General features: G+C 38.5%; 1 pseudogene; it reads left to right on the top strand.

Annotated features, from left to right (window-relative positions):
• The first annotated feature begins 7,836 nt into the window (after positions 1-7,836).
• LOC118854029 lies at positions 7,837-9,216 on the top strand (annotated as a pseudogene).
• Positions 9,217-10,006: the final 790 nt, after the last annotated feature.

Here is a 10,006-nt window from a genome sequence, read left to right as displayed (position 1 = left end):
GGCCATGGAAGCCACGGTTTCCCACTCTCACTTGGATAATGAAAGTTTCTGAGCAGAACCTTGCCTACCAGGGAATTCTAAATGCAATCATAGGGGAGGACAAAGCAGTGAGGACTAAGAGAGAGGCATGATTGAGGTGAATGATGACTCTAATTTCAAATGAGAACTCCAAAACTATTTCAGGAAGGAGTGAGAGATCAAGATGGCGTCAGATGCTGGGCACTCAGTCAAGAGTTCTGCACTGGGGAAGAGAAGGTATGATTTATTTAGCTATTAAAGAGGTTTTGTGAGAAGGGATGAAGGATAAGGGAGGAGGAAAAGGAATCAAATACTAAAAGTGTCTGGCAAAGAAACTGACAGGCAGGGAGAAAAATGAAAGGCAACAGAAAGGATTGGGGCAGACACTGATAGGATTGACGAGTTCTTGCTGGGAAAAGAATAAATCCATCAAATGACTTAGAATTAGATCAAATGAAATCAGACCAGTACAATTAGATTAATCAACTTAGAAGTTTTAAACTTTAACCAAGCACACGTTACTTATAGATCATTAGAAGGATGCAGCTAGGACTGAAGTAGTATATAATTTCAATTCTGGAAACCCAATTCCAATTGAGAAAAAAAGCAGAAAGAGTCTTCTCTCAGGTAAATGCACCCTGAATCAATCATATGATACAATAAGGGGAAAGGGATAAGGAAATAGGTATTTATTAATGCCTAGGAATGAAAGGGATGTTTCACTGACAATTGTCTCCTGGAACAGCTTGCTGTCATGAAATATACATAATTGGATCAAAGAGTTTTAATTCCATCACAACTTAAATAGCTTCAAAAGGGGTCATCACAGAGCCTTCCCTCATTCTGGAGGGAGCAGACCTCAATTTTTAAATTTGTTCTTATAGTATCTCTCTGTGAAGCTGGGCATCCTGTTGTTTGCCATGACATAACCTTCCACAGAAATTATATGCTTTGCAAAGTTCTGAAATAAAAACTTGATAAAATACCCTGGATGTTGTCTGGCCAGGGCCTTAAGTAGCTTTAATATCCTTCTTTTTGAATTTCCATCACATTTCTTTCCACAGTTGCTAGAACCAAACCCTGAAATCTTGTTTGCTTATTCTGCAGCAGCTGACAAGGGTGAAAGGCTGGTGTGGATTCCTGAACAATAACTCTCAAATCTCCTTCCTTGACATTTTCTCATAGCACATTCCATTTAGGAGATATTTTCTCTCTATCCTCAGTTGCAACCCTCATTCATTTACATCTATTTTGCATGAACTAAATTTGGCATTAACTGAAGCTAACCAGATGCTGAAATAATCTGAGCTCTGACTGTGGTACCCTGGTAGTTACCATTCTAATTCGTACACTATTGATTTCTAAACATTTGCAAATCGGATAACCAAAAGGCCCAATAATTTTTCTTAATGGACTTTGTTAACCTAAATACTTTGCTCATTAAAAAAAAAACCTGTCCTTGTTTCTATATTTCCTTTGAAATGGTAACAATTTGCAACCAGTCTCCCCCTGCAATGGAAAGAAAGTTGCTTTCATGGGAAGAATATTCTATGTGGATGAATTTCAGTGTTATATAAGCTGCTTGGGAAACACTAGGGGCCAAGTGTTTTCCCTACCAATAATTATAGGTTTTATAACCAAATTAGTGCAAAAATTCTACTTAGCCCATCTAAACCCAGAGATTAAGTAATAGTGTTTACTTTCTTATGCCTTCTACTTGCTAAACATCCAGCAGACTAGATAATCCTTGGCTATTGTCCTTTTCATTCTTTAATTCAATAAACATTCATTGAATGAATATTGTTTTCAAGGCACTTTACTGGTTGCTGACAACATAAAAATTGTCCAGATCCTTTGAATGACTGCAACTTTAGCTACTAGTTGGAGTCACTCATAAAGTTAGGAAGCTAACAACAGCAAAAGGGACAGGTGAATGGTAATAGAGCTCTGTCATTGAAAATGGTAACTAAAGTTAGATACAAGAAGGAAGCAGATGAGGCAAATCGGGTAAAGGGAGTTTATCTATGGGGCAGGCTGAACTTTGCTATACACTTTCCCAAGTCAAGGAGGGAAAAGGAGCCAAGCTTAAGGTCACTCAGAGGACCTTAAGTGACATAATAGCAAAAGCATTGGCTTTCAGAAACTGCAGTTCACACCAGATCCCAAGTCCCAAGCATTGTACTGTAAGTTTTTGGAGTTCCTGATTCCCGAGACTTTGGCTGTATTGGTCCTGTTGAAAATGCGAGTTGAATACCAAGTGGAAACTTTGATTCTCCATATCTCTGCTAAGTCAAAATGGCCTTTACACAGCTCCAAATAACACATTTCTTAGAAATCTCTTATATTTAGAGTGATACTGTATAGTGTTTGAAGAAAGCTGGATGCCGGGTGGGGGTGGGGGTGGTAATGAAGAAAAGCCTGGTGTAAGAGGTTGTATGTGAGCTGGTTTTTGGAAAAAAACAAGGAACTCTAAGAGGTTGATTTGAGACAGGAGTACATTTCATACATGGACTGGGAGAGACATCTCATATGCTAAGATATAGAGATGGAAGATGATTTCCTAAACACACATTGTTAGCTTTCTAGTTTTTCCCCCCAATAATGAATTTACTCATATTTCTATTTCAACAATGTTTCACTTTTCTGATTTATTTTTTACTTTTTTGTAACTCATTACTTCATACAAGGAGAATTTTGTGATCTTCCCCTGTTTAATATGCAATATCTGCTATTCATCTTTCAGATTTAAAACAGAGTTATTTTTCTAGAAAGTCTGTAGTTCTCTCTCTGCCCAAGATGCAGTGTGGTGAAGTGGAAAGAATGAATGATTCGGAATGCAGAGGACCTGGATTACTAAGAGCAGGCATTGGGAAAACTATGGCCTAAGGGTCATATCTGATTGTATAGTGTGTAAAGGAAATAAGAATATTATTTTACATTAAAAATGCAATAAAATTTTATTAAAATGACCATTCTTAGCTCATGAGGTCACAACAAGTGGGCAGGGGGGCATGGGAAGGATTTGATCCCTAGGCCGAAGTTTGCTAACCCTTGGTAGAAAAGTTTGCCCTCCCTTACTTAGACCTCTATTCGGTCATTTATATAATGGTCAGGTTCTGGTTCAATCATCTCCAAGGTCCCTTCTAGCTTTAACACTACGATCTAGGTAACCAACAATTTTGATCAATCATGCCTGCCAACTACCTAGAGATTTCCAGAATATATAGAAGTTTTTTGCCCCTTACCTGGTTTTGACTTCTGGATGTAATATTTACACCTGAATGTAATATTTCCCCATTGGTAATGCCACTGCTGCAATCTTTTGTCAAGTGTCCACCAAAAACCCACCTGACTCAGATTTCTCATCTGACACCTACCCCAAGGACTAGCAGTAATTGGCCATAGAGATCACATCTTCATTAGGCAGAAATCTGTTGGTCTATGTTGTTCTGCCTTCTCTAATAACCAATGAGTATCAAAGATAACTGAATGCAACCTTGTGTAAGTATAGAGAATACCTAAACCTAAAATATCCACTCCCAGGAAGCTTCACTGTTTGATACCACTAGTGTGTAACCCTGTCAAGATAATTTGGTTGCTTTTAGGGAGAGAATGCTCTCCCTCCTTGTATATATGAAGCTTGACAATATTGATGCCAAAAGGAAACCTGACAAGTTTTGGGATGTAAGACATAAGTAAAACTGGAAAGTAGCCCTTAGCTAGACCAGGAAAAAGTTTGTGTAAGAATCTCAAGAAGTAGAGTCAGAAGAAAGGGAGCAAAACTGCAATATGTGTATAGAACTGAAAAGAAAGGCAAAGAACAGCATGGATGTTAGACACTGGCAGACCTAGCAGTTAGAAAAAAAGACTTGGTTGTAGATTTTCAAGAATGAGTATTAGTGATCTTGGGCTGTGATTGGTGAGCATCCCCTTTATCTTGTTTTCTTCAGCATCACTCAATCTATCCTTCTACACATATGCAAAAACTTACCAACTCTATCTTTGAGAATAGTAATCAAATGAACACGATGAAAATAAACATTGGCTCTATGGGTCCAATCACCATTCTCTCTGACTTCCATGACCAAAACAGTATTCCGTGGCGCCCATTTCCCTGTATGTGTTATCTGCCCCCATTAGAACATAAGCTGCTGAGGTCATAGACTGTCTTGCCTATTTGGATTTGTGCAACCAGTGCTCACCACAGTGCTGCTCTAGAGTTAATAAATGCTTTTTTTTCAGTTTTCATTCACAGGCAAATGACAACCTTGTGCAGGCAGCTGTTCCCAATTCACAAGTCTATATATTAAATTTGAGCAAGCAGTGATTGTAATTGCATAGTTGATGGAGGGTGAGGAAACCCACGAAACTGGGGATAAGTGTTAGTGATTAACTGTAAATAAACAATAGATCCAAATTTTAACCTAATGATAAAAGAAAATGTCTGTCAATGTGTATGTTTGTAGTGTTATGCTGGGTGGGAGAAAGGAGTAATGTTGACATTAGGACACGGCCTTGGAAGAAAAAAAATTCCTTTTTCATCCCTGTATAGTTGCCAATATATAAAGAATTGAAATGCTAGCGAGTATTGGAGAAGTAGTGAAAGGACTGAGGTATAAGGCTGTGTTACAACATAAGGAATCAGTAGCTCTGCAGATCAGGAAAATAATCCATTCCTCTGGGTCCTTGGATTTTAGAGGGAGATGCAACCATTCCTGTTTAAACTCACTCAGGTAAAAATAGAATATCCCTGAAGGATGTGTTTGCTATTTAAAACTTTGAGGTAAAATGTAATGTCTTTCATTTGTCTGATAGGACTAAACATCCTGTTACTCCCATCTTGTGCCAACCAAATTTGTGCAGGGTATCACACCTTATTATCACCCCAAGAATTCCATTCTCAGCTATCTGGCAAATAAGACTTCACTCAGGTTGTGCCCACTTTTGCAGATGGAGAACTAATCCCCAAAAGTTCCAACCAAATTTCTAATAAAATTAATAAGGATAGCCGTTCAATCAGTGGAATGGTTGGCAAAAATTCAGATGACTAAGACTTTGCTCCTGTCATTTCCAATAAGCTTTTTGGTACATTGGCCATGTTGATCAGTTTGAAAATTTTCCTAACCATTACACTATCGAGAACACAGAACACCTCTTTATCATTCATTAATAACAGATCATTTCCAGAACTGCCGGGTGGCCAGTTTGGGAAGTAAAATGTTCCAAAAGACTATTCCAGCTGTCTTAATTATGGATCAGTGGATCATTTTGGCTGGAAATCTCCTCTCTTTCTGCCTATTTTGGATAATTTAAATGGACCTATCAGGTTAAATACTTGTCTAGGTCAATCTAATTTAAACAAATGTCTGCACCTAAACCAATACATTTATTTCTCTCTGAAATGGTGTTGGTCCACAGATGTTCAAAGCCTGAGTAAATTAAAATCAAATCAAATCAACACATTTATTAAACGCTCATGTACTTATTAAGCACCAGGCACTGGTATCACCAGGCATTGTGATAAGCACTAGGAATATAAAGAAAAGCAAAAACAAAAACATGCATGTACCTACTATGTGCCAGATGGTGCAGTCCATAGATATTCAAAAATGAAAAGATCATTGCTACTTATGATGCTTCCATTCAATTGGGGGAGAAAACATGTATATTGATAAATATATTAAGAATATATAAACATTCAAAATTATCTAGGGTACACAGCCACTGGGAGCAGGTGAGAATCCAGAGAAACTTCCCATGGCTAGTGGGGTTTGACATGTATCTCAATGGAAGTGAGTTTTAACATGCAAAGACAGCTCTGAACACAGAACTGAAGAAAACTATAGGAGGAAACTTTGTTATTCACCCTGCCATGATGATACAATTTATTGAGTAGATTTTATTAAGAAAATATGGCTATAGGGGGTCTACATATTCACAAAAGAAGAAAGAGATGTTGTACTGATAGATTCATGTAATGATTTAGGATAAGTATGGTGAATAATAATAGAAACTTAGATTTATATAGTGATTTAAGGTGTAGAAGCAGCTTTACATACATTACATTACTTGAAAAAATGAATAGAGCTTGGGGCTGGGACATGATTTTTGTCTTCAGTTCCTTGTAAGGAAATCATATAGAGAAGGATAAAGATTTTTTGGCTTAGCACCAGGTGGAAGAACTAGGGGTGTGAAGTGGAAGGTACAGAGAGTTAAATTTAGGCTTGGTGGAAGAGAAACTCCCTAACCAAGAACTCTTCTAAAGTGGTAAGTGCAGCCTCAGGAAGTGATTGTCCACTCCCCTCCCATTAGATGTCTTCAAACAGAGGCTTGGTGACCAGATTTTGGCTATTTTTCCATGCATTTTGGTGTAGATGGTCAGTGAGATTTTTTTTTTCTGACCAAGATGCTATGATTCTGATTTCATGAGCTCTCTTCTTCCTATTTCTTCATATTTTATATGTCATTTTGAACAGTATTTGAATAGTATTGTTAGCAATAACTCACTATGCACAGAAAGCCAGTGTTAGGTGCTACAATGTCACCAGGACATTTTTCGTTTCAATTTGAGACTGCCATCTGCCACATTAAAAGAGGTAGGGTTAGAGCTGTAACAATGCAGGTAATTTTGTCAAATAACTTCTATTTTGCCCTTGAAACCTTACTCTAACTCACCAGGGAGCCAATTATTAGCTCTAAAATCCCATAATTGAAGAATTGCAGCATGACCTTGAGTAAGATATCATATTTGTATCAGCCTCAGTTTACTCATCTGCAAAAAAGAGATAATGATATTTTCATCACTTACCTCAAATACTTGATGTGAAGATCAAATGAGAAATTTATTAACATTTTGTTGAAAAGCCCAGAATCACATAGCCATTATTTGTTAATGAAGCACTGGAACACATATCTCCCTGAACCCAAGGCCAGTTTTCTGTATACTCTACCACAATGCCTTTTAGCTGTACCTACAAAACTCCCTAAGAGTATTGGGTGAAAAGATAGTGGAGTTCTGTATTTTATAGGGAGTTTCCTCACTGGGTGTTTTTTATATCAACAAGATCATCTCAGATATTTCCACTAATTTATGAGGTAACTAGTGTTTGGCATACCATCCATGTTTGATTCTTATCTATATCCTTCCATCATTTGGGAACCTACCCCCCTTTTGAGCTATTTTAAAATCCCTGCCTCTCTTTAAATTATGTTATATTGTCATCAATTTGGATTTCTTCTTTTTATATTTTTTCCCCACCACAAAAGTCCTACTCAACGTGCATTATCATGCAGAGAGAGGATATAACCTTGTTTGCTAAAGGGGGTGTGGTTATGCCAGTAGAGCACAAAGGAAAACCAAATCTAACCTCTCCAACATCAATTACAACCCACCTCATATATGTAAATACCAGGCATTCATTGGCAGCTATGAGTAAAATCTATGCTAACCCATCAATAGAATTTTGTTGTGCTTCTTGTTATAAACCTTTGCAAAAAGTGCTGCTTTCTAAAAGCACAAACATCCCCTATCCCTTATACTGAAGAAAACACTTTTTAAGTGATTTGCAAGCCATCTCCATTCCCTGAAAAGTATTCAAAGTTTCCATTCTTGGGTGATATAATCATCTTTTGTCTTATTATATTGCCAGACTTCAATTCTAGTCTTGATATTAAGCACATATATGTACCTGAGAGCACGAACATGCACACTCATATGCAAATGCATGCACACATACTCCCCTGGGTCTTTCTCTTGGAGAAATAGCATACTATGGTAGATAGGTATGATGTTAAAAGACATCACTGGGCAAGCTCAACATGGTGGCGGCCACAGAGCATGATTCTGCTGCCAGCTGGTCAGATTCAAAGGAGGCTGAAGTTCAGGAGATTAAAATGTTTAAAGATTGGTGTGACAGAGGTCTTGTGTGATGCCTGTGACCAATTGGGATAGAAGATGCCAACCAAAATCCAGATTGAAGCCATTTCCGTGGCACTGGAAGGTAGTGATATAATTGGTCTGGCAGAAACAGGCTCTGGAAAAACAGGGGTCTTTGCTCAGCCCATTCTGAATGCTTTGCTAGAGACACCACAGCGGTTTTTTGCTCTGGTTCTCACCCCAACTCGGGAACTGGCCTTTCAGATCTCAGAACAATTTGAAGCCTTGAGTTCTTCCACTGGAGTTGAATGTGCTATCATTGTGGGTAGAATTGATAGCATGCCCCAGTCTTTGGCCTTGGCAAAAAAACCACATGTGATAATAGCGACACCTGGCCTCTTGATTGACCACTTGGAAAACACAAAAGTTTTCAACTTGTGAGCCCTCAAGTACTTGGTCATGGATAATAAAGCGTATCGAATATTGAATATGGACTTTGAGACAGAGGCTGACAAGATACTGAAACTAGTTCCCCGAGATCAGAAAACATTTCTCTTCTCTGCTACCATGATCAAGAAGGTGCAAAAAGTTCAGCAAGTAGCTCTGAAGAATCCTGTGAAATGTGCTGTGTCTTCCAAATACCAGACTGTTGAGAAATTACAACAATGTTACCTCTTTATTCCCTCCAAATTTAAGGATAGCTAGCTGGTTTATATTCTGAATGAATTAGCAGGAAATTCCTTCATGGTATTCTGCAGCACTTGAAACAACACCCAGAGAACAGCCTTGCTACACCGAAATCTTGGATTGACTGCCATCCCTCTCCATGGACAGATGAGTTAGAATAAATATCTGGGATCTCTTAATAAATTCAAGGCAAAAGCAAGATCCATTCTGCTTGCCACTGATGTAGCAAGTCGAGGCCTGGACATTCCCCATGTGGATGTCACAGTCAACTTTGACAACCCATCCAGTCCAAGGATTACATCCATTGAGTGGGTCGGACAGCTCAAGCTGGATGTTCTTTCAAGTCAATCATCTTTGTCACACAGTATGTTGTAGAACTCTACCAAAGTATAGAACACCTGATTGGGAAGAAACTTCCTGCCTTCCCAACTCAGGAAGAAGAGGTCATGCTGCTGACAGAGCGTGTAGCAGAAGCCCAGAGATTTGCCCGCGTGGAGATGAGGGAGCAAGGAGAGAAAAGGAAATGTTTGAGAGAGGACAAAGATGATGATGACACAGAAAATACTATGGGTGTAAGGAACGAGGTCACTGGAGAGAAAAGGAAGAAATGGAAGGGCCAGTGGCCACATTCATAAAGACTTGCTTTTGATACGTTTTTTGGTGAAAGAGGACTTAAACAAGAAAGGAACCTGATGAACAATACTCTTCAGACCGAAACTTTTCAGGCCTGAACCAAGACTCTGGTTAACTGCACAAATGCTAATTCTCTGCTGATATTTTATTACAGAATATGTTTTTTCTCAAAAAAAAGACCTCACTGGGCATTGACTCTTCCATTCACCAGCTGTAGAGTCTTGAGAAACTGAAAGTCTTATCACAAGGTCATAGATCTGGAGCTAGAAGGGACCTCAGAGGTCCTCCCTGTTCATTTCATAGGTGAAGAAACTGAGGCTCATAGAGGTCAAGTAAGTTTGTATAAAGACATACAGGTAATAAATGGCAGTGTGTGTTTAAATTCTAGTACTTTGAATACAAATCCAATATTATTTCTACTATACCACACAGCCTCAGTTCTTCCATCTGTAAAGTGACAGTAGCTGCTGTGATAGTGTTTAGAGGGCCAACACTGGAGTCACAAAGAACTGGATTCAAGCCCTATCTATGACACATACCGGTTTGCAACAATGGGAAAAGGCATTTTACATACCTGGGTCTCAGTTTCTTCATCTACAAAAATGAGGGAGTCAGATTAATAAGTGTAAGTAAGTCAACAGTATTTACTATGTGCTAGGCACTGTGCTAAGTGTTGGGAATGCAAAAACAATAAATAAATAAAAATAAACAAAGAACGACAGAACCTACCCTCAAGGAACTTAAATTCTAGTGGGGAATAGAACAGAGGTATATAGCCTGGTGAGAAGTTAA

Source organism: Trichosurus vulpecula, chromosome 6 (genome assembly GCF_011100635.1).
Source record: "Trichosurus vulpecula isolate mTriVul1 chromosome 6, mTriVul1.pri, whole genome shotgun sequence".
Taxonomy (NCBI): Eukaryota; Metazoa; Chordata; class Mammalia; order Diprotodontia; family Phalangeridae; genus Trichosurus; species Trichosurus vulpecula.
The sequence above is the reverse complement of the archived record's forward strand: the minus strand, read 5'-3'. Positions and strand labels throughout refer to the sequence as shown.